General features: G+C 39.1%; 1 long non-coding RNA gene across 3 annotated transcripts; it reads right to left on the bottom strand.

The window, feature by feature from the left end:
• Positions 1 to 122: 122 nt before the first annotated feature.
• LOC116240795 (uncharacterized) lies at positions 123 to 27,132 on the bottom strand. 3 transcript variants are annotated; one of them, XR_004169406.2, is made up of 5 exons: positions 27,075 to 27,132; positions 26,678 to 26,809; positions 6,335 to 6,573; positions 3,068 to 3,145; positions 123 to 2,470 (listed from the first exon to the last, which is right to left on the bottom strand). It is a non-coding gene; the product is annotated as an uncharacterized LOC116240795 (long non-coding RNA). The 3 variants fall into 3 exon arrangements; XR_004169405.2 differs by lacking the exon at positions 3,068 to 3,145; XR_004169404.2 differs by lacking the exons at positions 123 to 2,470; positions 3,068 to 3,145 and having other exon boundaries at positions 5,946 to 6,573.
• Positions 27,133 to 27,381: the final 249 nt, after the last annotated feature.

Below are 27,381 nucleotides of genomic sequence, written 5' to 3'. Positions count from 1 at the left end.
TCCCTTGTGGCTCATGTTCCCACAGCTATCACTCCTTCAGTTAAGGCTCTGAGATACCTCTCATGGAGTATCTAATATGTCCAAATACATGAGAAAAGAGAAGAAAAACTCTTTCGGGGCTATTTATTTAGTAAAGATTAGAATATGGTGAGTCCAAAACAAATCAAACAAAGAGGAAATAAATATATGTGACAGATATTTGCCATGTTACTGTATATGAAACACTTAATATGAAGTTATTAGATGTATCAGTGATACAGACAGACTGATTGTAGTTAATATATGCAAAGAAGTGTTGGGTATTCATTCTATTTCTGGAATATTATACTGTCAACAATTCCCAGCATCCTTAGCAGACCTTGAGACAGCCCTGGGAGGAGGAAGCAGGTAGGCAAGTAATACAAGTTGCTCTTTCTTTAGCGTACAACCAGAGCCTTTAATTCACTCCAGAAAACATCAAATTCCAAATGTCGACCATGATCAGGAGTGGACATTTTCTGTGTCCATACACAAAACAGAAGATAGTTGGAAGCTGGAAGATAAACAGAAATCATTAACCTATTCTACATCTGGGGAAGATTAAAAGAGAACGTGCTGAAATGTCTTTTCATTTCCTCCTAAGGAAACACACCCCATCACTCATAAAAACCTATTAATTGGCTGCAGATTGACTAAAAGTCATGTCAGTTACAGTAATAGTGGCAGCTATGAATAGTTTTGGTGCTCAAGCAGTTGTAACCAAGTTCCAAAGTTAACAACCCACAACAAAAAGAAAAAAAAATAAGAGTTCTCACCTCTCTAAGGTTTCTCATTTGAGTTTGGCTACTGAGAAGTTAAGCTGTGAAATAACAGTTTGTGCCATGAAAAATTTCTCTGCAGTAACAGTGTAGGACCAGAAGCATCAGCTTTGCCTTATAATCCCCTGACACGAAGCACAAACCCTCCCATGGCCCAGCTGCTCAGGCTGTCTCACAGGGCAGATCAAGAAGGAACCTTGTCAGCTATTATTGATCATTAATTTATTACCATATTTTATTGTAGCACTCCTGCTCCATGACAGATAAGCAGAGTCAAGAAATTTATAGGTCTTTTGAACTTACAGGCTAAAGCAGCAGTGGCTATTAAATAGTGTACTGTTATAAAAGAAGCTGAGGCCCCATAAAAGAAGGAAAATGGGATGAAAGGTGTCTCCACAGATCTTCATCTCATCTCCCACAGACTTATACTAGTCCACTAATTTCTGATTAATAACTCATTAGGGATGGAGTGAACTTCTAGAAGGAGAGTAAAACCTGTTCTAAAGTGGCATGACTTGCCAAAACCAGCAAACATAATTTCCTTCTTCTATGAGCAGGTAAACAAACATTTGGTGACGAACCAGTATGGACTGACCTTAACCACCTTTATGCTGACAACCCTCTGTTTTCTGAGATAAAATTGGAGAAAACTTGAAATTTCTGTTGTAAATTATCAGTCTTCCAAGAACTTTTCTGGACCCCTTTAAATAAAACACATCATTTTCCTTTGCACAGAGAAGCCTGGCTGGGCAAGAAAATTTAAATAACTCAGTACAAGTACATTTTGTGTCACTTAGAAAAGTGACAAGCACTTTTTAAGGATACCCAGTACATTACATTCCATCAGCTGCAAAGGAGACACTGGCAAAACAACAATTTATTTCACTTATTTTCCTTACACATATGCACATTTTAAACATCCAGAACTATTCTGGATAAAGAATAACCACTTTTTATTACATTTGAAATAAGTTTTGAATGGCTTCATTTGAAGATCTTGCTCTTGCATAGGACAAGAGAGCAGAATCAGCTGAAATTTCACACTGCATGATTTCCCTAAATCTGCTCAATACATTAGAAGTAAATCTGGTAATTAGGTGCTCTCTTTCTGCAAAGTACCTTTCTGTTTCTGCAGAAAGTCTATATCACTTCTTTCTGATTCAGTTCTGGAGCTAGAGGAATTTTCTTGCCCATTTCCCATTCAAAAACATTCATTCTTCCAAACATGATCTCTTACTTAGTAACAAATGTTACTGTGGGAGAACAAATTGCACATTGCAAAACTGCAGGCCTGAATTCAGCATCTAGGTAAAGCAGCAATTGTAATGTGTTCAGAGATGATCTTGCTTTGCATTCTCTTTTGTAGTTTTTTTTTCTCCAGTCTTACAAGAGCAGGAGGTCAGCATCCCCAGAAAGCCCAAGTGTTTTTTCTCCTCATTCTCTGTTCAGTGTAGTGAGGACTAGCAAAGATACAGCCTTCCCACAGAAGTTTCTACCCAAACATTTTATATTTCAGTCCTGCTGTTCATGTCTTTATGTGTTCATGATTAAATGAAACCACTCTTCATCTTCCTTGATGGTGTCCTAGCTCTGTGCTGCTCACATCATTGTGCCATATGTGCAGTATGGATGTGTTGTTGCTAGTGTAGCTGTTAAACCCCATATGCTTCAGTCTGTGGGAAAGAAAATATTACATATGCAATCAACAGGCCATTTCTCATGTAAGTTTGTTTTAATGCATTAAAACCAGTTAGATTTAGATCAGTTAGATTTAATATGCATAATTCTTGACTTATTCCTGCTAACCCTGCACATGCTTAAAAAAAGAATTTGACCCTAAAATTCAGGTATACCACGTGCTACTGTGATATCAAAATTCCATGTAAACCAGTACACCAGAAGAAAAGAGGAGAACGTGGACTCTACAATTAGTGTATATCATCTGATATTTTTAAGCCTTTTATCCACGTATTTCCTCCTTCTGAAGATTCATAGAATCATAGAACTATAGAATGGTTTGGGTTGGAAGAGATTTTTAAGATCACCTACTTCCAGTGTCTCACTACCCTCACAGCAAAGATTTCTTCCTAATATCTAAATCTGTCCTCTTCCAGTTTAAAACCGTTTCCCCTCATCCTGTCACTACATGCCCTTGCAAAGTTCCTCCCCAGCTTTCTTGTAGTCTCTCTTCAGGTTATTTTCCTATTGTATATTGTGCAATTTGTGCAGCCAAGTATTACGTGACATAACTTAATTCTGCGTTTCCTTACCTCTGGGATGATGTTTAAGGCTAATTCCTCTTGTTCCAGAATCAAGCACCATGTAATGAAGTGATAACCTACCACTTGCTTTGTGAAAAGAATACAAGTAATGAGACAACATTACAGTAGGGAACTGGTTGACACACACAATAAGTAAACTATACTCTGTTCCAGACAGTTAACGATAAATGAAAATTAACCCTTGATTATTGCTGGTTTCCTTGATAAAATTTGAAGAAGTGATGCCCTTAGGTTCAGGAATTATCTTTTGTTGTGTGACCTTACCTGCAGGCAGATATTACCTGAGTGAATTTGTAAAGTCTAATTTCCCAACAAACACTATGGTAAGACAAAGGCTGTTTTGTTGGTTTAACCTCAGAACTTGATTTTTAGTTACTGGGTTAGGTGTAATAGGGAGGGAAGAGAGCTCTACTTTTCAGATCATTGAAAATGTAGTAAATATATTTTTGTAATTTTTTGCTTTTATTTCCAGTGATCCAAAAAAATCAACTAATGATGCAGAACATTCTGGGGTTCTTGGGTATTTAGCAAGCTGCAGGACTAGTGAATCATCACAGCAAAAGCACTACATTGTCAGAAAGCAGGTCCACTCAAGCTGATTGACTCTGAGGTCATAGTGGTGCAGTTAATGAAGGGTCTGAATTCGTTGGATGATGGAGCCAGATGGAGACCACGTGAGGCTGTCTTGGCAGGGGCTCTGGCCCAGATTCTGAAATCTGCTTGCATATTAGATAATTCCCCATTGCCAGAGAAAAAAAATTAAATCTTCACTTAAAATATGCCTATCTATCCACTAAATTTACCAGACTCCTTGATTCTCAAACGGAACTCTCTTTAATCTGGCCCCGAGGGTAGAAGACCTCCTTGCTATAGCAGGAACACTGAGGGAAAGACCAAGCAAGAACATGCACACATGCATGCACACACTCTCTGAAAAGTACACTGACAGAAGACAGAATTTCAAGCTGTATGGTAATACATCGCATTGAAATGCACTCCTAATACATTATTTGTTGTGTGACTGAGTAGAAACAGCATATGCAAATTGATTCTAAGCATGCAATGTAATTCCCATGTAGATGAGCTGTGCAAATGGGAATTCAAGTTTGTTATGAGCACTGACTGAGACACGATCTTTGGTTGTTTCATTTTTTTCTAGCTCTGAGTCATCAGTCTCACTGCCTGATAATGAATTTGAATGCAAGTCTGTATAACACTTTCTCATTCTCAATCAGACAACATACTGTCATCATGTCATTTCCAGGGAAATACTGTTCGAATCACATCTCACAGTAATGAAGAGAGAGATTGCTTTTTTTGGAAGGGGAGGGAATATTTGTCACCTTAATAACATAAAAATGGATACTTCCGAGAACTGTCTGCACCACAGTTTCATTGAGCTTGGGAGCACTGTGCCATTTTCCTAGCAACTTTTAAGGGCTCATGCCAGGGGTCATAAAAAGAATGAATGAAATGACTCTGTATTGTATGTGGTTATGAAGAACAAAGTGAAGGTGAATCACCCATTTGCAGGACCCATTGCTGTCACTGTGATTTTCAGTATGCTCCTCTAGAAAAATTACGACAATTTAGGGTGGACTTTTCCTCCTCTCTTCTTGTTATACAATTTTTCCCTCAAAAATTCTTTCAAATGCCCTTGCAAAGAAAGCTATGAGCATAAAGGCAATGTATGGCCAGTCAGCTGGGGGGGATGTCTGGTATATTTGCTAATAAAAGAAGACTGTGCAGCAGGGCTGACAGACCTCTGGACACACTGCCTTTCCCTGGAATAAATCTGAATCTGATGTTAGGAGAAAAAAGTGATCAAGTAACTGTTCTAATAAATATATCCAAAACTAGGTCCTAGGTCTAAGAAGCAAAGGGAGAACAATAAAAACAGTTTGGATTGAAGCTGGTGACTGAATAGCAGCTATTGTTCCCCAAGATGTGAGCTCCAGGAAGAAATTTTCCTTGAGAGCAGCTAAACTCATGACTATACCCACACACTGTAATCTGGTCAGCAGCACAGTTCCCAACATTTCTGAAGGGATGTGAAGAAGAAACACTGACACCTTCAAAGGGAAGAGCCTGCTGGCTGCAGAGCACATCCAGCAGCACCAGGGGTACCCCTTCCCAACTTCAGTCACTGACACAAAGCTGGCAGACACAATTCCTGCAGCTACCTTCACAGCAGTGAAGCCTCTTCTGTCTGCCTGGCACACAGCAGTGAATGATGCTGTCCAGTGGAATACAGTCCACCTCTGAGCTAATGGATGAGGAAGGTCCACAAAGGGTATCACAGAATCATAGGGATTGGGTGGGATCTCTGGAGATCATCAAGTCCAGTCCCCTAGCTTAAGCAGGTTCCCTGCAATAGGTTACACAGGAAAGCACCCAGTTGGGTGTTGAATATCTCCAGAGAGGTAGACTATGCAAGCGCTCTGGGCAGCCTGTTCCAATGCTCTGTCACCCTCTAATGCCTTCTTCTGAGCTCAGAACCCTCAACTCAGTTCAGAAGGTGACAACCGCAGTGATGTCCTGGAATCCCATTCAGTATCATGCATCTGGAGCTCTCAGGCAGTGAGAGGTGCAGACCTCAGCCATTCTCAGCCAAAGGCCAAGATGCCTTTACTGGCTCCTTAGAACATTGCTGAACCAGGTAAGGATACTCTGCACTCCTCCTGAAAAGGCTGCACAAATACTGAAACTTAGTGTTTGCAACTCTTAATCAGACTACAAGAAAGCCTAGCTAGTAGTGCCTATTTGTGAATTATTTCTGTAACATCACATCAGTGGATAAGTCAGGGACAAGACTAGGACCCAGCCCTCTTTTTTCAGTGCCCTAAGTACCAGCACAGATGATTAAATACCCTCTTAATTTTTTATCCATACAGCTTATGCATTTTTTTATTACAGGCCACGAACAGGATACAGGATGGGAGAGATTCCTTGAGGAAGGGGCAGAATGGACAGACAGATGGTTGGGAAATGAAGCAGATCAGAGAAAGAACAGAGGCAGAAGCAAAGCAAAGAGGAGGAAAAGAGGAAGACTACTGATGAGGCTGTGTTTGTCCACGAGTTGGGTGTAGGTTTCAGGTCGCATGCAAAAAGCATCAACTCTGAAGGGCAGAAGGTGATGGTAAAGGGAAGTCAGGAATGCGGAGAACTATCATAGGAATTAGGAGCCCACAGCTCAATAAACAGAATCGAAAGAGAATGTATAGAGGTAATGGGGGTGGTAGAGAAGTAACACACCCTTATTTCACAAACTTCATCATTAACATCTGATTCCTCTGCTTTTGCTAACGAATTGTGGAGACACCGGCAGAAGCGCATGTCGGCATCGCCCTCTAGTGCCAGGTCCTCTCGGGAGACGCGTGACTCCTGCGAGTCCTTTGGCCGTGCGAGGTAGGAGGTCTGAAAAGTCGAGGCTGTTGACAGCCTGCAGGAGGGAATCAAGAGGAGGAAATGCAGGGATCTTTTTTTCCCCGTCACTGAAAATAAACACAATAAATTACATCAAAAAAGACTAAAGTAAATTTAATTGAGAGCAAAGTGTCATGTAATTGAGTACTTAGGAAAATGTCAACAGGTAATTGTTATTCACTATTATCTACCATTTGTACTTGGAAATATTCGTGTTAATTTAGTATTTTCTGCATAAGCACTGAACAAGATGCAAGTGAAACAGGAGCTTTAATTAAAAAAATAAATAGATGATAATAAAAATCAACTTTTTTACTTTGTTTATTCAATTATTTATGTTGGATGTTCAAGATTTTTCTCCTTCAGGGCTGAAAGGCCAGCTGAGAAAACAGAAGCATGGAAACTGGGCAGTGGAAGGAAGAGATTTATGGACTGTTTAAAACTCCTTTGACCTTCATTTTGACCATGATGTTTGGTTGATTTTTAATTTGGATTTAGTTTTACTTGTACAAATGTGGTGCTAATTTGCAGAATACTGCGCAGCCATGTAAAATACAGAAATATTTTCAAAACTAATGTTCATACATTTCAGATAGTGATACAGAAACTTTGGGGAAGGTCCTTTCTACATGGCATACAATTCAACAGGTGTAAATTCCTGGTATTACACCTATTGCTGAGATTTGTGCTAGTCTAATACAGTTAGACCTTTACTAAATCACAGCAATCATCAAAAAGCCTCGAAAAATTGTAGTACAACTTGTTCCTTGAAACTGCCTGCTCTCATCCATCTGTCTTACCATGATTGCTTAATGCATTGTGGAGCTCCCCAACTTCAGCAGTTTGCAGGTTCACAGCACCTGCTGAAACTCAGACCCAGTAGTCCTTGGCCTCTTAAGGAAATTAAAGAACAGATCCTGCTCTTTGGAACCATTTGAGATTCAAAAGGTGGTTCAGAACTGTGTGTGAGCTTGCAATTTTGGCCTATGGCATCAAAGAGACTCATCTGGAAACCAAGAAGCCTATGCATCTATGCTGCAGGATTGGAGCTGATCTCCATTGAAGGCTGGATCAAATAGCTATGGGTCATATCTGGGCTCTAAGTTTCCACTCTAACATTGCCAATTAAATAGACTCTATTAATTCCTGCTCTCTATTACCTTGCCTGGGGTGCAGATATTACTCATGACAAAATGACAAACAGAAAAGCAACCAGGTTGAAAGCCACTATCCTTTCCTTCTTTTAACATCACAAAACAGAATACTTTAGATTGATGACACCACTAATAATGACTTAGTGCTCCTTTTGCCTAAGAGTTGCAATGTTGGAATTTTTGCAATTGTTAAAGAATCATCCAGACTTCAATTACACTATGAAAAAAAAAAAAAAAAAAAAATTAAAAAATTTTAGAGATCTGTCTCTGAAATAAAAGGATAGACAGGACTTAAAAGTCAGAATGGCTGATGCACTCTGAAAAATGTGCATGGCCCCCGCGTGTGTTTTATAAAACTATGCTTAGCACTTTATAGAGCTTGAACTGGCCAAGCACACTTTATTAAGTATGTAGAAACAGCTGTTCACAATTAAGGCCTTTATTCCTCAAATACCTACTACTGGGCACAGAAATGACTGCTATATGTAATCCAAGACAGTGATCTATATCTCCATACTGACATACTCAACAGTATCCTTGAACTTCTTCTCTTTATAATAATGTTAGTTTTCCTGCATCGTAAAAATGGAAACTCGGAGCCTAATTTTCCTTTCACTCACATCAACATGAATCAAGGCAATGGAGCCGCGCTGATGAAAGCAGATGCAAAATGGAACGATACTCAAATCCCTAGAGCCCATTTTAACTTTTGCAAGCCATGTATCTAAAAACAAAAACAAACACCTGCCAAGCTGCTACCCGTAAAAAGGTCATTCTTGCAGAGAGCAGCAGAACTTTGTGACAGATATCCTTTCCACAAGAAGAAGGAATTGTTTGTCACCACTATTACGCATAAACTATGGAAACAGACAGCAACAGCTTGATCAGAAAGCTGCTTTCCTCGATTCTGCATACACCTTTTCCCTTGGCATTATTAAAATATGCAGGAATGGAATATTCTGTTACTTCTGCAGAACAAGATACGCAAAGGAAATGGTTTGGCAAGCTTGTTTCCAAGTGTAAAGGGCTTTTTAGTTCCCAGTAGCCCTGCCAACAAAATTAAAGCTCTTCAAACAGCACTCAAGTTGGTCTTTCCTTAGGATGCATTTAAATGTTCCAAAGCCCACTAAGGTACTTCCTTTCTTTCAAATTCTTTGTGTCCAAATGTCACTTACTAAGGATGAACGTGTTCCAGCAGATCCTTAATACAAAGCTCAGGAAACTAACTCCTCATCACGCCTTGAGAGACACAGACATTTGAGGTCTGATATAGCAAGGTATTTAAACAGGTGTCCAGTTCAAGCTAACACTTGGTTCCAGTGAAAGCAAAAACAGTGAAAACCTGAATCCATAGTTTACAGAGGACAAGTGCTAGCGTCCCTATTATTAAGCAAAAGTTCAGTCACATATCTGCTTGTCAAACATGTCAAGCCCAGAGACAGCATGAATGGTGCTGGAAAAGCAGGTTTTGTGGCATACCTCTCTTTTTGTGATGTGCCATAGTCCCTGTATGTATGTGGCTGGCTCCCATTTGGAACTTAATCCTACAAGGACCTGACAAACACCACAAACATATCCCAGCAGAAAACTGGTTCCCAAGCAGAATTCACTGTGAGCTGTGTTTGCTTTGGGCTTCTATAATGGCATGTGACTCATACAGAAAAGTTGCCAGGTGAAAGCACTGTGAATTACTTTTTGCAGCCTGAGCCCTCCATTGTAAATAATGATTGTGCTTTTGAAAAGATACTGATCCAGTTGTGTAAAAATGTAGACCAGGTAGGATGTGCTGTGATCATTTACTACCAACTATACCACTACTACTTGTATGTAAATTTGTGGTGATAGTGTAAGACGTAGTATAATGTTAGCCCCACACTAAGCAGTAGTGATGCATGTGCTGAACACAAAGATCGACTCCATCAGTGTTTACCCAATTCACGGGATTTGGCTATGGTAATTAAATAACTAGATGCTTCTTTGTGTTTTCCATATTAATTTCCTATATTTATGAAACTGTGTTCTATGATGGTCAACTAATACCTCTTTGTTTGCTTCATTGGGCTGAAGCCACGTGAGAACTGGTGTTTCTTTGAGAGCTAGGAGGAAATTGAAGATTAGCTTGAAAGATCTTGGAAAAGCAACACAAATCTTCATTAGAGCAGTAATGAGCATTAATGCACTGTAACTAAAATGGTCTGTTACCCCTTCTTGTTAGAAGCAAGATGATAGATGGAGACCATTTCCTCTTTTTGATTACCGTTGCAATTCTAATGAGTTTAGTGAATAAATATATGATGGAACTTACGATGGAAGAAAACAAGAGCATAAGGCAGAGATTTGATCATATAACTACCTTTCTCCCCATAGAGAGAAAGCCATTTAATTTTAATGGCAAAGGGCATGGATGTTACAACATAAAAAAAATGTTCATGTCTTCCTATGGATTTTGGGGGGAGGATTTTTGCCGTTTTCTCTCTGAGTTCATGAGACCTGTTCTAGATGATGGACCTAACAGAAATAACCCTCATTTCCATCTCTTTACTCTTTCTTGTACTTTCTTCTTTTCTAACTGTCCTCCTGAGTTTACTTCTGTTTTTCCAGTTTCATATTGTGAAGTTCTCAGTGTCTCAGACACAGTACTGTGTTCTACTGGTGTGTGGTGCTTAAAGGAGCTTTAAAAGCCATGGGGTTTAAAACCTGAAAATGGTCTTCAAATTATTGTTCCTTTGTAAAAACATTTAAATGACAAGATAAAGAAAAATGCTATACATGGATATATAAACACAGAGATATTATCAAGCCAAAATCTAACTTTAGATTGTGTGCCTGTCAGTCACTAAGGATGAAAAGCACTCATCATATGTTGCAATTATCCCACTATTGCGTAGTCAGAAAGTCAGCAAGTCATAAATGATGTTCTCCTGGAAAAAATATCCAGGCTTTAAGGCATGGAAATATTTAGTAGAGGCTCTAAACAATAGCTCCACTATCTAGTTGCACCCTGTAATAAACAAACAAATAATAATGAACAAAGACTTTTAATATCTATAGTCCTTCATTAAATCATTTTAAAGGTTGACAAAAATGTTTTTCTTCTTTGGTATAATTTTTATATGCTAATACCATGTAAAACACATAATCTATGTTACTTTCTTTTAAAGAGAGAAGATAAAATGGAAACATTTGTTGTCTCATTTACATTTATTTCTAAATAGTTTCTAAATTATCTTCAATAATATGAGATCTAAAGAGTGTACCTCACGGTTACGTCAAAACATTGTGTTTGCATTCTTATATGAATAGGGGGAAAGTCTGTGTTTCCTACCATATATGTAAAAGCACACAACCTGGATATACACACCATTTCTTTCCAGTATTACCTAGCCTTCTCCAACCATAGGCAGACATGAATTCTGTCTCAGAGACGATGTGCGATAGAGGGAAAGAACAAAATTTGTTGCACTGCATATGTTAGGAATTTCCTAACTCCCACTTTCCTCTATAAACTTGCATGTTCTGTTTTGCTGATGTTCAGAAACATGCTCACTTGATTCCAGCTTTATCTAATGGCCAAAGACATTCTCCAACTTCATATTTGCCATTACCATAGCAGGGTAGCCAAGGGTAGCAACACCTTTAATGGAAATAATCCCTTATTCTTCCAGTCAACAATATTCATAGACTCATAGAATCACAGAATGGCCTGGGTTGAAAATGACCATAATGATCAATCAGTTTCAACCCCCCTGCTATGTGCAGGGTTGCCAACCACCAGACCAGGCTGCCCAGAGCCACATCCAGCCTGGCCTTGGATGCCTGCAGGGATGGGGCATCCACAGCCTCCTTGGGCAATCTGTTCCTGTGCGTCATCACCCTCTGTGAAAAACTTCCTCCTAATATCTAACCTAAACCTCCCTTGTCTCATTCCCAACAGTCTCCACATACACAACTCCTCATGCATTTGTTCATGACTTGGGACTGTCCCTTTAGGTTGGAGATTGAAACTGTGTTTTTACTTTTGAGGAACTGTGTTGAAGACAGTGGCTCAAGCAGAAGACTTCCAACATCTGTATGCAGTTACAGTGTAGGGCTTTTACAGTGTCAACCAGAGAATGAAAATGGCAGCAGCCTTTACATCTAGATTTTCTGCCTTAGAAAAGGAATTTAATCTTGATATAATGTCACTAATAAATATATATTCGGGTGTTTAAGTCCCAACATCTTATACTGAATGTTTAATAGAAATATCTCTCTGTAGGTAAATACCAGTTCAGCCATGGAAAATTGTATCTATACAAACAGCCACTGTTGTGGAGTTAGTTCTTTAAGCTTTCATGAAAAGCGTGAGGCAAGTGGGACTAATTTGGCCCTTTATATATGGCATATAAATCTATGCATAGGAGGCCGCTAATTTGGAGAAGAGGCCAGCCTAGCTTTAATTGTGTCTCTAGGCTACACATTCTTCAGCTGATGCAAATGAAAAAGTACAGATGTAATTTTGGCCCATGGACAGCTCCTATATTTTTTTACTGATGCCACAGAAAAGTTTATCATGTACAAAGTGGCAATAAAAAAAACATAATATAAAAACTCTCAAGTTTAAACAATTCAAAGTCTCTCCCAAAAATATCCATACAATATTTTTTTTAAAGGAGATAAATGGTCAAATTTAATTTTCTCCACGTAGACCTCAGAACAAAGAAGTTGCCATATTTTGACTATAAATTTCTCCATAAAAATGGCACCTATTAATATGAATTTTATATCATATTAAATTACAAGAAACTCATAAAGAATTATATCATGCAATACAATTTTCCTTTGTGTTTTGTCTTTCCTGTAAACTATGGCCCCAAATTATTTGCAGAATGAAATCATATTATTTAATTTTACTACCTATATTATTAGTTTATATAATATCAAGCCACATACCCAAGGTTTCCATAGACCTAGTCCACATGGGCCATGCAGTCATTTTGTCTGGCCTCCACAGGCTCAGCAGACAGCCTAAGTGATCAAGAGAACCCTTTTTGCCCTTTATGCCTCCCCTCTTTCTTCCCCATAGCTGCAGCCAAGAATTAGTCACAGCTGCCTTCCATCAAGTTTTATAAGCCTATCTTAAGCCCTGCTTCCAAATGGAGAAGAAGAGAAGTCAAACTCGGGCACTTGAACCCATATAAATTCCAGTACCACTTACCATGAAGCACTAAGTTTAATCATTCATTAAGGCCAGAGCTATGGAAAGAGGAAGATTACCAACCTCCTCTGCCAGGTAGGGCACTAACAGGGGCACATGTTTGATCTTTAGGATCTTTGCAAAGCTCTCTGTTGTGGCTCATCAAAGATGTCCTGCTACGACACCTAGATGTGGAGCTCTAGGTCATCTCTTGCTCTGAAAATACATTCCAGTGCTGTTAACTCTTCAAGCATCATAAAAAAACAGGAAAAGGGATTTTGCTCCAATTTTGTTTTCTCTTGTCTAAGAAAGCCAGTGTCTCAGTTGCATCATGGAGAAATGGGTGATCCGGGCCATATGATATCCAGCAACCATTTGCAGTTAGGCAGAGTCAAATGAGTTTGAATTGAGATGCTAACTCAATCATGAGGTGCTTTCACCTGGCTAGCTCACCTGGCAACATAACATCATGTTACTGGGAAAATAAGAACAGTTTTACCTAGCTGCAAGCTGCAGAAACATCTGGGCAAGTTATCTATCCTAACCCATCCTGCAGCACTGTTACATGGCTTCTGCTTCCACCCTAATGCCATTGGCAGATTACAGTGGGATCTTTGACCACGGGCCTCATGGGCAGCAGGGGATGGGGCACTGTGACAGCACCATGAGACATACAGGATCACTCAGTGCTAACCACCTGCCAAAGGGCTGTTCATGGCTCAGACTTATCCTTTGGGGTATGTTTGAAATGAGGATCAGTCTGCAATCCATTGAGTTGTGCTGATTCCTCCCTTTCTTAAGTGGCTCTTCCTTCTGTGGAGCAGTGCCTGAAGAACCTCTCTGCCAAGCAGAGTACAGCGACGAGGTGGTAAAGCCACTACTAAGAAGTAGCCACCTTTCCTAAAGGAGAATTATTCTTTAAATCCCCTTCAATCCAAAACCATTAAAATCATGTATCACATAAGTGTATGCTAATATTGTCATTTACCTGGCTGTGCCTCTTTCTTTTGTTCTTCATTTGCTGGTCACCTAGGAGGGCTTAGTATAAATTTTTCAGCCACATTTGTGACTTGCAAGCAATGATTTAACTTTTTTTCCGCCCCCCCGCATTTCTGGCTCAAGCAATGCTGCAGAATAAGCATTGTCTTTCCTTGGTGCCTGAATCCCTTACCACTGTAAACAAATATTCCAGTGATGGTATAGAGATCACCTCTCAGAATCTGCAGCTTGATTTAAATTCTCTCACTGCAGCTCCTCATCTCAGCAGGTGCCCTGCTGTGTTTAATTGGCCCTCTGAAAGAACATCTTCCTTACATCTTGATTATGTTGAACAGGAGGTGAGAGGTGAGGAGAGAAGGAGAGACATGAGGAGCAGATCTCCTCCAAGGAGTGGAAGGGAAGGAAAAATGTTTTGAAATAACTTTTTTAGTAAAGATATTTAACGCTAGTAAATGAAACTGTGCCATGGTGTGTCCCAAGGGTATGAACATGCTGTCTATGCTGATAAGTTTTGAGAATGGCCCTTAGTAAAATGGCCATTGAACTGAGTTAGAATTCTTCCAAACAAGTCCCAATTGGGAAGCTGCACAGTTTTGGGGTTAGCAAAGGCCAGCACCCACTCCCAACATCCAGACTGGATGAAGCTTGTCTGCCTGTGTCAGACAATAACTGAGTTCAAAAGCAGAAACTCAGCTAAGTCACTCAAAGTCCTGATGCTCAGAAAAGAGAATATTATGCCTTTTATTTTTTATAGATTAATCCATGCAATTTGTGAGTCCTATCTTGTGAGTCCTATCTGTGCTTTTCAGGTCAAGAGATGCCTTTATAGCTCACAAAGCTATTTTTATATTCATGATCCACTTACATATCCTCCATATTGGCAAAGAACTCAAATTTCAGCACACCATTTTCTGAGTATGTGCTGCAGCCAGGAGGCTGTTTTAAAGATGATGGGCAGAAACTCTTCTCCCAGAGACAGTTCAGGAAGGGCTAGTCCATTGCAAACCAGTGCTAAGGGGTCACAACCCTGTGTGGCATGCTGTTTGTCAGGCTCTCTGTGGAAAGTCCCTCTCCCTATGTTCAGCTTGGACGCTTCATCCAGGCATGAGCTATGGAAAATGACAGGGGGATGCATACCCCTAGATCTGTGTGCATATCTCTAAAAATCAAGAGCTAGATTCATATGAGATACAAACAAGACATCCTCTATGGTCTTTCATGTGACTACTCATATGCTTCTATGTATTCATTTAGGTGATCTGCAGAGTTTTGGTGGGCTTTTTATCAAAATAAAATCCCAAATCCAGAAAGACACCTTTCTGTCTACAAAGCCATGTACTGCATCTTCGCTCTATCTGTAATTAATTTCAGAATGTGTCCTCTCTAAACCACACTTCAGCAGGGTTGTATTTTTGAATAATTAAGCTTTAAAAAGAAAGTCTAATGAGACTAATGGCTATCAAATTACTAGATTTTGAAAATCATTGATTTTCTCATTTGCACTCATACATGGCTGCTAAAATTAATTGATTTCATTTGCATATAGAGATTGCATTTGCTTTGACTTCCAGAATGTTGCTCTCCCGAGTTTCTCATCAAACTTTCAATATTCATTTTCATAAAAAGGCAAGTGATCTGATCCTTTAACTAAGCTCATTTGCATAGGAACTGAGACATTATCCCTCATCTAAGCAAGCACTATTTTAATTATCCTTTTTGTTCAAATACATTCTATCCCAGAGTGCTTAGATATTTCAGCTACACTCGTCACCATGGTATCTGAATACCTTACAAAAATTATAATAAAATACTTTAACATCAGATTATTTAAAACCTTTTGCTTTCTCTCTTTTTCAGAGAAATGCTTTTCTTTCTCTTCCTCTCCATCAGCTAAGTCATTTTTTCCACCCCTTACCAACTTTCCATTTTCTGCCTCATAACTTTCCCTTCTTCTGCTCCTCCTCTATCTCCCTAGTTGACTGGGAAGGCTGAGCTGTCCATGTATTTGGAAAAGGTTAAGGTGCCAAATGACTCGCCTTTCCCCTTCTTAAAAAAGTAGCACTAAGAAAAACAGAAACTTTTTCCAGGAAGACCTATCCATAATAGTAGAGATAGAAATATACAAATAACTCCATATAATGATTTGCCAATTTAATACTAGTGAAATATGCTGGTGCTAATCATTTATTCAGACATTTCTGCCTAGTACCAATAGCCAACTTCTTTCCAAAGAAAAAATGCACCTTGAACAGTACTTTTCTCCTTAGCATCTCTCCTGTATAGAATATTTCTGATAATCTGCTGAACTATGTGCTTTATAGCCTATCCCTAAAGAGTGAGATTATGTCTCTAATTTCAAAAAGCATATCAGAACTTCAGGCAGAATCTCTCTTTTACTATCACTACCTCTTCTCCTACAGCCTTTGCCTCCTTCACATCCTTATTCTGTTTTTATTAATGGGCTGTTGTTGAAGTGTTCTTGAAAGTCCTGATTTCGCCGATTTGTGAACAGGAGACTGGATCCAATAAATAGAATTAAAATTAAGTTAGGAATTTATTGTGGTTTTATCATTCCCATCTCCTCAGTTAAGGAGCACAGCAGGAAGCTGGATTCCTGGGGAAGATTAATTTTGTGGCTTTGGTCAATAGTAACGTGGACTTGAACAAGGGCATAAATCCATTATGTCTCTCATGTGTAGTGATGAAAAAATAATTTGGCCAGAGAACTGGAAGTGGGAAATTGCATGAAATTCAAGTTGAAGTCAATGATTTTATGCAGGTGAGATTTTCCAAAAGGAAAAAATTCCAAATAACTGAACCAGGGAGAAAACTAGGAGCATATTTAATCCATACGATTATCAACTGCAGGCCTAGGTTAGAAACATATTCAAGTGGAATTTATGTTAGGGAAAGTGTTCTCCAGTAGCAAGAAGGTCTGAGTATGATTTGAAATGTGCTAAATCATGGGATACTGACTGTTTTGCCTCTCCAAGTGCTTGTGTGGTTTTTCAGTTTCCAGATTTGAGTTATAATTCTCTTGCTTTCATATTAATTTTCCTATGTCTATGCCAGATAATGTGCATCTAGCCTCATCTCATCACAACAACTAAATAAATCGTTCTTTCCTGAGAGACAAGATGGGAATCCCTTACTATCAGAATTAGCCAAGTAGTCTTGGTCAAACATTAGACCACAGAAGTCAAATGGGTAGGTATATTTCTTTAGCCACATCATTTTTACTGTGATGATAGATGTGAACAGAATAAAAACAAACAAAAAAAGCATTTTCCTAGCCAAAGAAGAACATTCTGAAAATTATTCCGTCACTGTCTGCACTGTTTTTGAGTAGTAGCATCTGTGCTTGCACAGCAATGGAATCTGAGCTTGTAAGATCCATTTACCTAAGTTAAACAATAATTAGTATCAGATGGTCATCTCATTCTGGGTACAGAGAGATTAGTTCTTAGAAAACCATGCATGCAAGCCACAGAGGCAGATTGCATAACAACAAATACAATTAGGTGCTTTCCCACTAGTAGTTTCGATGGCATTTGCTTTGTATATCATTTAGGAGTAGGGCGACTTCTTAATACCCGTAAGTTTGGCATTCATAAGGAGACTGCAGAGAATATCAGTTTGAGTGGTTATTTACTTCAGTACAGAATCTTTGTGGGGAAAAAAAGTTTAGTCCTGTGAATATAAACTTAAAGTCCTGATTCAATCAGACGTATGAACTCATGTGTAACCTTAGGCTCAGAAACATTACTATTGACATTTTATTTAAGAATATTACTTAAAACAAGCCTTAATTAGCGGAGACTTCTGTTGTTTCCTTCTTTTTCCCCTCACATCTTTCATATATCCTTACAGTGGCCTGATATGCCCTAAACCAGATTTTCACCAGTCAGTTAATCTAAATAAAAATATTGAAGAGCTACTGGTAGCTTTCACAGATACTTTGGGCATTTTCTTACATTTCATTTGAAGATCTAACCACAGATATTTCTAGATGTACATTTGAAGAATAAAAGACTGAGGACAGGGGTAATTAGTCATTTAGCAGATGTGATTGTATTCCTGAAAGTACTGAATTAGGCTTCTCCATCAAATGTCCATTATGATCATTAGAGTAGAAGAAGAATATTTTGTTATTGCTGATGATGCTAAATATTTTTTTTAGGTAGATAATATCAAAAGGAGAAGACTCTTCATTTCCACACATGAATACACTTAAGATAGATACATTTCTGTCTGGTTTGTGTGGACTTGCCAACTGAATGAGGGCTGACAATATTCACTGCTCATTTGAGGAGTAAAGCTGGTTATTATTGATAGGGGAAGGTATTTCATTCTTCATATGTGCACTATACACTAAACTCAAGCTTATGCAACTTTATCATTACTAATAATGGATTAAACCATTGGGCAGTACTGTCTCTCCAGTCAAACAAAAGGACGTAGAACAATAGGAGAGCCCTGCTTTTTCAGATTGAAATTTGAATCAGAATTTCATAACTGCAACTTGCAATCACGACAATAATTGCTGATACCCTCCTGCCAAGCAAATTTGGTAAATTAATATTTTTCTCTACATTACAGAGAAAGTAGAAATGCTACAGATTTATCTCTTTACTTTGACAACATTAATGCTGTTAAGAAAGCAGCTTGACATTATCTCCTTAAAAATGAAGAAGGCCAGCCTGAAAGTTGTTTATTTTGTGAATGATAATGTTTTTTTATCTTGTAATCGTTCTTTTTTGGAAAGGAAACAGTTAAATCCTTAATATGTTCATTAGAAGCTGCTGGAAAACAAAATATAGAACTAAATGAAGCATGAATATCATCCATAAATTGCACTGAGGATGTACTCCAAGCCATATATTTTAAACAGGCTTTGTCTGGCTTGGGTGTAACCCTTGTTTAGGAGGTTTTTTGTGAAGCTTCCTGAAGACATGTAATAGAGTAATGAAGCAAGACATTTTAATGAATAGCTCACTGGAAGGCTATTGATCATTATGGCCATCAACATTTTTATATAGACAATTATTTTAGCATGTAGAAATTGCCAACAAATGCACGATGTGTAACTACAAAATTGAGATGATTTTTAGAGTTCATACGTATGGTCATGTACTCTACAGTAAAAATGATAATATTTAACACATCTGGGTCATTCCATTACCAAAGTAGAGGCATTATGGACTGTAAATTGTGGCTCTAAGGCACAGACTTGGCTAAGAGGAAAAGTAATGTTCTGGTGCTCCAGCAGGAACCCGTATGGGAGCTGAGCCTAAAGGCATCACTGAGGACAGAAGCATAAACCCATAACTGAAGGATTTTGCAGACCACAGCATGTACTCCCCCTGGCTACTCTGTGCTCTGTCATTATTACATCCAATGCACAAAGGAAGATTTCTAGCACCGAGAGTCATTAAGTGCCCTGGCCATGGTTCAGTACTGCTCAGAGACTTGGGCAGTCATTTATAGCAGCAGAAGGGACAAGGAAGTGCAGACATTTTGAGAAGCTGTAGGGAGAGCTACAACAAAGCATTGTTCTTTTCCCTAGAAACAGGAGAAAATGTAAGTGATTTCATGATTTTAAAACATAAACCAGTTTAACTGTTTTATAATTTAAAGCTAGCCAAAAGTCTGGGAGAAATTTGTATAAATCACTTACAATGTTGGATTTTTCTTAAGAAAAATTTCAATTACAATTAAAAAAAGCTTTTCAAATACCTTTAGGTGAGGAAAGGATTGATTTATTTTCTGCCGCAAGAGAAAATTAAATTTCCAGAAGTATTAAACCAGGCCCAAGAATAAAGAGGCCACATCAGAAGTACAGAGTCAAAAGCTCAGTGCCTTCACATTTAAGAGAAGCATAAGGAAAGCTTCCTATTCCCTCTAATCATTGTTACTTAATCGGTTCCTGACTAATGAGCTTATTGCTAATGAAGTCTCTACAGAAGATCAAAAGATACTGAGGGTCCCATCTTTATAATAATGAAACATTAACCAGAATGAGACATTTAATGTACGATAAATGAAATCAGCATCACTGTTGATTACAGACTCAGAAACTGGTTTTGAACTCTCTTCTATTCCTAGAAGTATACTGCATTTCATACGCAAGCTCAGCATGGTTCACATCTTATGTTTAGTCTGTCCTACAACAAAGGGCCTAACAGCCATTTCCAATGCAAGATCACCTGGATTAGGGCAGATTCTGTGCCTGTGCTTGGGACACCAGAAAGATCAAGATACATCCAAAGCAGTGAATAAACAAACAAAACTTTCACTTTTCATAACCCTCAGCATTGGCCCAGTGTTCAAATTCCTGTGTTCTTCACAACTGCCATGAAGAGATCATGTTTAAGAAAAGGATCTACTGGAAGTTCTCTCTCAACAGAAGCCACCTCAGCTATTTCCGTAGGATATGCTGAGGACATATATTATGTCTTCCTGAGTTTCTATGTTCTGGGTTCATGGCAGGTTGTTAAAAACTTATGCCAACTATATGTTAGAAAGCAAAGCAGCAGACAAAAAGCTTCAGCCCTTTTACTGATTATTTCTGCAACTACATTCACCTGGGACACTTGAATACAATTCTCTCTTCTCCATGTACGGATAACACTGGGACTCAACTGCTCTCAAGCTAGGAATCTATTTCCTGAACATAAATCTGGTAATGCTTTAGAAATCTGAGTGTAACTTAAACATATAGCTGCTGCTCCAGAAAACACAGGCATACCACAAATTCTTCATCACATCTGTGATCCCCAAGAATTCCTAAAATGGCAAGTAGTGCCTCAAACAACAATGAGCCTTGGCAACTAAATCCCATCCTACATGCTCAATGCATTTGCTCAAAGATATACAGTGCTATCTACCTGGTCTTCTGCCACTGCTCCTTCAAAAGTGTGGTTTTCTCATAGGTTCTGTATCATATCTGCCAAACCCATGTGGATGTTTCTGCTATAGCATCCCCAGCAGGCTGACAGACAGATTGGAACCTCCCAAATGAGATACTATTCAAAAGGTAGAACACACAAAAAAAGGCAAGATAAGTGCTAGATGATGAATGCTAGAGGTATCTAACCTCCCTTAGCAGACAGTGGAGGGCTTCTTAGTACAGCAGTACAGCAGAATTATTTAACTCACATAAGAGATAGTAGCTTGTCATCTAAATTGATCTTTAAGCTCCTCTTGCCAATGGCTATCAGTAGAGTTTAGACTCTTCCAGAAGTAGACACCTTGGTGCAGATGCTTATATTCCTTTAAGGTGAAAATGTATCCTCTGCTAAGATTTGAAAGCTCTAACCACTAAGCCATAGGGTGCTCTGGTTATTGAGGAAAGCAGTATGGGGGTAAAAGGTTTTAATCTCTCCTCTAAAAGATGAGATGTTTTACAGAGGATAAATAAGAAGTCATTGGACAACTAAGAGATAAGTAAGATTTATATTCAATCTCCAAGAAAAGTTCAGGAGGCTCTGAAGTAAATAAGGATCGCATATTCCTGCCTAAAAGGCAAAAACGTTCTCAGGGTTCCTTAGCTTAAGGAAATGTAGATCAGTTTGCTACAGTAAAAGAGAATGTTAAATCAAGAAAATCAGAACAGAGTTTGGAAATATTAGAATCAGGCAAAAAAAAAAACCACCAAGAACCATGAACTACTCTCTTTTACAGATAATTAGAACCTGTTAATTACCCCTGCTGTTATTTAAATGGTGCTTCTGTCCAAGGAGGAGACAGTTTTAATTGAACAACTTTGTTGGTGGCAGTTTTGTTTGTTTGTTTGCTTTAAATTGAGCTACAGATCCTTGTCAGCTGCTCTTAGGAGCAAAAGAAAAATGCTGCCTGCTTAACATCTGCTGTCAGATTATGTTGCCTCTGCTCTCAGAAATGAATGCTGAAGACCAATTCAAGTTCCTGTCAGCTGTGATGCCTTTTGGACATATTTCAATCAAGCAGCAGGCTTTTCTTTACACTAAAAGAATCATTAGAACAGCTAAAGTCTTAGGGAAAACACATTTTGATTGCAATTGTAGACTAATGTCTAATTCGTTTAAATTACCATGCATTAAGTAAATATTTGAATTACATTGAGATCCATCACACATAATTGTAGCTCTATCTTGAGTTTAAATATTTCTCCCTCCTCAAAATTCTAATCAATAGAAAGCAAAACATATTTTAGAGTTAGAGCTACAGCAATCTCTTATGTCAGTGCATATGCCCACAAATTCTCCCTAAGCATTATTGACTGTTTTGCATAATAAGTATTGATGGTTCCCACATCTCACAATGAACTTGGTAAAAGAGAATGATAAGCTTGAACTTACCTCAGATGGTCTATTTCCATCTGATATGTCAGCTAAGGTCGTATTCTCCTGCCCCAGCGTCTTAAATCTTTAAGGTGCCCCTGGGCCCTCTATGTATGGCATAGGGAGTTGCAATGTGACCCTATCTGAATTCTCTTCTTGTCAAACAATTGTGACAACACTCTGAAATATCTCACAGTGACAAGAAGGGAATGAATCAAGCTTGATGTTTGAGATGGCTGTATGAGCTCCAATGTGAGTCACCTTTTTCTTATCCAAGAACTCATCAACAACTGCAGCTCTTTCATTTTCACACAAAAAAGAAGCAAAATGTTATGACACCTATTTTAGTAATGTAATTACAACATTTGGTGCTTTCCCAAAGTCTCTATTTCTAGAGCCAAGTGATTAGCCAAGTATCTCAGTTTTCAGTCTTTCACAGAAGCTTCCAGGAGAACGCTTGGAAACGTTCTAACATGTTACCCTCTGCAGGCTAATAAACCAAATGCCAGTAAAAATAGTTAATAGTGCTTCCTCATTTCTAGAGCTTACTATTTTAAACCAGTGACATGCCTTCAGGTGGCATGTTTTGTTGTGTAGTTTCAGTTATACTGGCTTCAGCTCTAAAGCTGACTTATGTATCCACTTCCCATTTCTGAGAAGTACCTATAGGATACCCTAGTTTTTCTTCAAAACAGAGTACAGGTAACCAGCTTGTTCCAATCAGCTAACTGGTTCAAATCCAAGATTTACACCACCCCATCTTTTTCCTTTCCAGATAAGATCTGGGTACTTAGAACCTACCATTTCCTCCCAAATCTACATCTGGGATGAGTCAGTCAACCACACACAAAAATGCATTCTTCTGGTTCAGTAGCATGCAGCTGCTTCTGTCATAATGGTGTTGCCCTGTTATTTTCTTTTTAACCAAGCTTTTTCATCAAACTTACTTCAGACCTCACCGGTACAAGTCTGGGTGTGTCAGATCCACATGGGTTACCAGCAAAAATAAGAGAAACATAGACTAGAAAATAGTGAGGAGCCTCAGAACAGTGTTCAAATAATTTCAAATAATAATAATTTAAAAAGCTACAGAGAGAAAGAATATTCTGTTCTCTGTTTTCGAGAACAGATAAGGAAAAAGCATAATGAGCTTAAATGACAGTACAAGGAAGAAACAACGAATACACAGTGAGCCTGGTGTAACAGATCACCTGGGAATGCTGTGAGGCATAGAATCATAGAGGCTGTGAGGCCTGCGTTGAAAAGGACCACGGTAATCCAGTTTCAACCCCCCTGCTATGTGCAGGGTCACCAACCACCAGACCAGGCTGCCCAGAACCTGGCCTTGAATGCCTCCTGACAAATCACGAGAGTCAAACACATCGCTGACCTAGTCTGGCCTGGGAGATGCAACATATGATTTTTTGAGGTTCTTTCATCCCTATTTCTCTGCAGTTTTATGCACAGTTTTAAGCATGTGGACTGCATGTCCAGTAAGCAAGACATGTCCCACGTCCAATGGATTAACAGAGGAAGTGCTGTGGGTGTATGGGAGGGCTGCACTGATAGAGTGACCCCAGGCCATGAGAGCCAACTTCGCAACTCCAGACGATATGCTGAACTAAATCTAAAGTATTTGAGCACTGAACTGAGTTTTGATGCTCTGCATTGTTTCTCATAGAGAAGAGTCCAGGGATAACTCCAGTAAAAAGATATCTATGTGCCACAACACTCAGTGCATGGCACACAGAGCGTAATTTACATCCTATTAGGCTCCCACAGTTCCTATAAAGTTTTTGTTTAAGAACAGGTACTTCACAAAAGAACTGCCTTCCCAGATCCCATACTAGTGACAGTGCAAGCTGAAAAGAAACATAAACTAAAACAAAATAATCAAGAAATATTTAAGATTTTTTTAAAATCCAGACCTTCCTCAGCACTGAGGCATCCCAGGGCTTCAGACAGAAGTGGCTTTTCTTTGTGGGGTCTGGGTGCTGCTCCAAGCAGGGGCTGTGATGGGTACAGAGAGGCACTGCACACATAGGGGCACATCAGCACAACAGAGGGGTCTACAGCTTCAGTGGCCCCAGGCTCACTTTTTATTTGTCTGGGTCACGTATTATAAGGCACATAGTCTTCACCAAGATCTTAAAATTCTTTATCTACATAATTGCCCCAAAAACACAGAGTACTCAAATCCAGAGTCTGCTCATCACATAGGGCTAATGATGACATGTTTTTCTTGTTTTCTTCTTTATTCTAGCCACTGTGTCCTCAAATTGTGATGAATAAAACAGGGCCTATTTTTCCCGGATGATAAGGAAATACCTAAAAGATCTCACAGAAATTAAGCATTTCTCTGCTCATTTCATGAAGATGGTTAAGAAAGCAGCAAAGTAGGGAGGATTTCTTTTTCTGCCATGGGAATCCTTTCATTCTCTGATCACCATAAACCTTCCTACTGCTAACCTCACATTGTGGAAAGATGCAGCATTCTCTTGTTCTCAGCTTGGGTTACCAGCTCTGAGATCCTGAGGCAGAGGTGAGGCGGGACAGCTCACAGAGAGAAGCCAAAGCAAACTTCTATGACAAACTCATTTGTAACCTTAACTAGGAAGAATCACTTCTCAATAATGTTAAAAACAAAATCAGAGCCAGATAGTGGAAAAGGACAAGTTAAATACTGTACATGCTGGAAAACTCCATTGCTGTGCTGACTCACAGCCTAAACATTCTACGAGTCAGGTGACATTACCACAGTGATAAATCTGATCTGTATCTACAGAGGACGACTCCTGGGCCAATCCTTTGTCAAATACTGAGGAAATCATTGCCATATGTGAACATTTTTTAGTGGTGCCTTCTGACAAAATACATATTTTCCATTCTTTATTGGGTTGTTTATCTAGACTTAGAATTATGATATACTTCTCAAGTGGTTCCTTTTCTGAGGATTCGTATGGAACGCATTAAAAACAAGTTTCCATAACAAAAATTACTCAGCAGTAGAGCTGCAAGATCTTCCACACCCCTCCATGCAGACAAACTTCACATCCAAAGTGAATACAAATGGCCCTGCTTGTGGCTTCCTAGCACTCAGCCACACGTGCTGGAGAGGCAGTCCCACTCCTCTGCAGGAATGCACAAGGCCAGGACTTGCCTTTTAGAGGCTATGATCCACTGCTACAGCCTGGTGAATCCAGTGTGTTCCAACATATTGGATATAAGGCAGAAAATTTTCATGATGAGGGTGATGAGGTATTGGAACAAGTTGCCCATCCATGGAGGTGTTCAAGGCCAGGTTGGATGAGGCTTTGGGCAACCTGGCTTAGCAGATTTCCCTGCCCCAACAGAGGAGTTGTAACTAAGTGATTTTTGAGGTTCCTTCCAACCTAAATTCAATGGTTTTATGATTCTAAGACATTATTCACTTTCTCCATTCCCTTCAAGGTAGTTATTCCTCAAAAAGGAGAGGAGAAAAAGGATATCTACATCAAACTACTAAGAAAATGAGATACTGAAAGATAAGGCATTTGCTTTGTGTCTATGTGCCTGTATGATCCTTGAGTATAAAGGCTAGAGATGATCTAATTGACACCAAAGAAAATATTTGGCTAAGTAAAACATGGACACAAAGCAGCTCCATTTGTACTTCATCTTGGAAATACTTTATTTTCATCCCAGCTAAGGCTTTCTGACGTTTCTTTTCATGCAGTCACATTTACAGCTTCAAGAAACTTTAAGTGTTGAGGGCTGAGGTTTCACACTTGTCATCTGCCCCATGCTACCTTATCTCTAAAAGTAGCCAAGAACTTTTCACAAACAAAGTGGATTAAGAAAGAGAAACTACAGCTAAATAATGTTAAAAAAGATTAGCTGCATAGCTGAGGAGTCCTGTGTTTTCCAGGAACCGTGTGGAGGAAGAGTTGAACTTCAGTTAAAAATAAACCTTGTTTATTCACTTTTTCCTGTGAAATACATACAGATCCCAAAAATGCACAAGCTACTGACAAGTAGTAGTTTACACATACCTCATAAAGACTTGAGGGAGTTTAATAGCTGAACTCCCCAGGCAGTGTCTCTTCACTAAGCATGTCCCACCTCCTTGCAAGCTCTATACGTGACTGAACTGTATTTGCTTACAGTCACTCAGAAAATAAAATAATAATTTAAAGTTATTCTGCAGCATAGGGCTAGAAGAAAGAAGTCTAGTTTTCCTCTGCAGTGGTTGTCCCTATATAGCTTAGGCTTTAAGCACACTGGATGTTGCTCCAGGGAGCCGCTCTCTTGCAGTCCTAGTTCATTCACTGCTAAAGCCAAGCATCACAGACAGGAGGGAGCTGCCTGCCTCCTCCAGGGAAGAACAAAAGGTAGATCAAAGGCTGTGAGGAAGAAGTGTATAGGAAAATGTGGAATTTCTGAAGGAGAAAACTAGGTCTATATATCAATAAAGGAATAGAAAGTTGGACTGAAACAGGGCAAAGACCCAGCAATTTGGTAAACACAGAGGAATTGTACTTACGGCCTAGGTGCGGAGAGGTGAGGTATAGGTCCAAGCAGATGGCATGGCCACACTGAGGGAAGAGGTGGAACTACACATGTGCAGAGAAACCATTCTCAGAAGTGCATGAGGAATGGGGTGAGATTGATTGATCTGTAGAGGAATAAAACCAAAAAATGAGAGTTGATAAAGACTTCCTGAGGGAAAAAGAGATTGAGGAAAGGAAGAGCAATCAGATTAAGAATCTCTAAATGAGACGCTTTTGAGTCTCATTTGAGTGATAGTTAGTAAAGTGATAGGGGTAGGACTAGAATGATACTGGAACAAGGACATCCAGCTCAAGAGTTACTTGTAAAGGACAAAGAAGTGAACCACAGTCATCAGAACTTCAAATTAAGCCCCAAATCTTTCAGCTCACCTCTATGCCTGACTACATGTCCTGCGCTCTGCTTGTGTCCCTTTGTGAGGTCTACAACATTCTCATTAGGTCACAGAATCATAGAATTCATTGAGTTGGAAGGGACCTTTAAAGATCATCTAGTCCAAACCCCTTCAATGAACAGGGACATTTACAGCTAGATCAGGTTACTCAGGGTCTGCTCCAGCCTGATCTTGAATGCCTTTAGGGATAGAGCATCTACCACTTCTTGTTCCAGTGCTTCACTACACTCATCATAAAAAAACTCTTTCCCTATACCCAGTTTAAATCTCCCCTCTTTTAGTTT

This window comes from Phasianus colchicus, chromosome 2, assembly GCF_987193195.1.
Source record: "Phasianus colchicus chromosome 2, bPhaCol1.hap1.1, whole genome shotgun sequence".
Taxonomy (NCBI): Eukaryota; Metazoa; Chordata; class Aves; order Galliformes; family Phasianidae; genus Phasianus; species Phasianus colchicus.
Note: the sequence above shows the minus strand (reverse complement) of the source record. Positions and strands in the feature narration are given on the sequence as shown.